Genomic DNA, 838 nt, shown 5'->3' with positions numbered 1-838 from the left:
AGTTCAATGAGAAGTTCTCAACAAACCTGTAAAGAAAGCCCTACTACATTAAAAATAAATGATAAGAGAGGAACAGAAATAATTTAAAACTTAGAATGATAAAGAGGAGAAAAAGGAGTCTGAAAATATCTCTCTCTCTGCTTGGCAAACAAAAATTATTCCAATTTTCATATGTCTAGAGCTGGCAACAAAAAGTTCATACCATTTTCCAAAGCAATCACACTGATATTTCTTTTATCTCTGGTACTTAGATGCTCACAATGTAATGCGACTAACACCTTAGAGCCCTGGTCTCTATGTCAGCAACAGCATAAGCAACAGATTCCACAGAACAGCATTCCCAAAAAACAGCACAGAAAGATCAGCAATTCAAATATTGGAACAAAAGAGAAGACAGCATATGTCAGCTGTAGAATTATTTAATCTCTTTTTTATTCATTCATTTACTGAAAAGAGAATGCTTACTGGCCATACCTTTGAAAGGCAATATATGTCCCATCAGCTGGGATTGATCTTGAAAATGAGGAAGGAGAGAAGGCTGGGGGTAGCCCAAGAAAGCTGAGCAAGTGACAGCTTCTTAGTACTGTGAAGGGTGAGGACATCTGCTGAGGTGGCCTATGAGCTTTAGTCGGTAGAAGAGTTTGGCAATAAACTTGAGGACCATGGTGCTTTAAATAAGGTTTCAGGCTGGCCAGTTAACACAGATGGGTTGGAGCATGGTGCTGATAACACTAAGGTCCAGGTTTCAATCCTTGTACCAGCCAGTCGTGGCACCCCCAAAAATAAATAAATAAATAAAGTTTCAGATTAGAGGATGGCCAGCTGTTGTCATGAAAGC

This window comes from Galeopterus variegatus, unplaced genomic scaffold, assembly GCF_000696425.1.
Source record: "Galeopterus variegatus unplaced genomic scaffold, G_variegatus-3.0.2 Scaffold902, whole genome shotgun sequence".
NCBI lineage: Eukaryota > Metazoa > Chordata > Mammalia > Dermoptera > Cynocephalidae > Galeopterus > Galeopterus variegatus.
Note: the sequence above shows the minus strand (reverse complement) of the source record.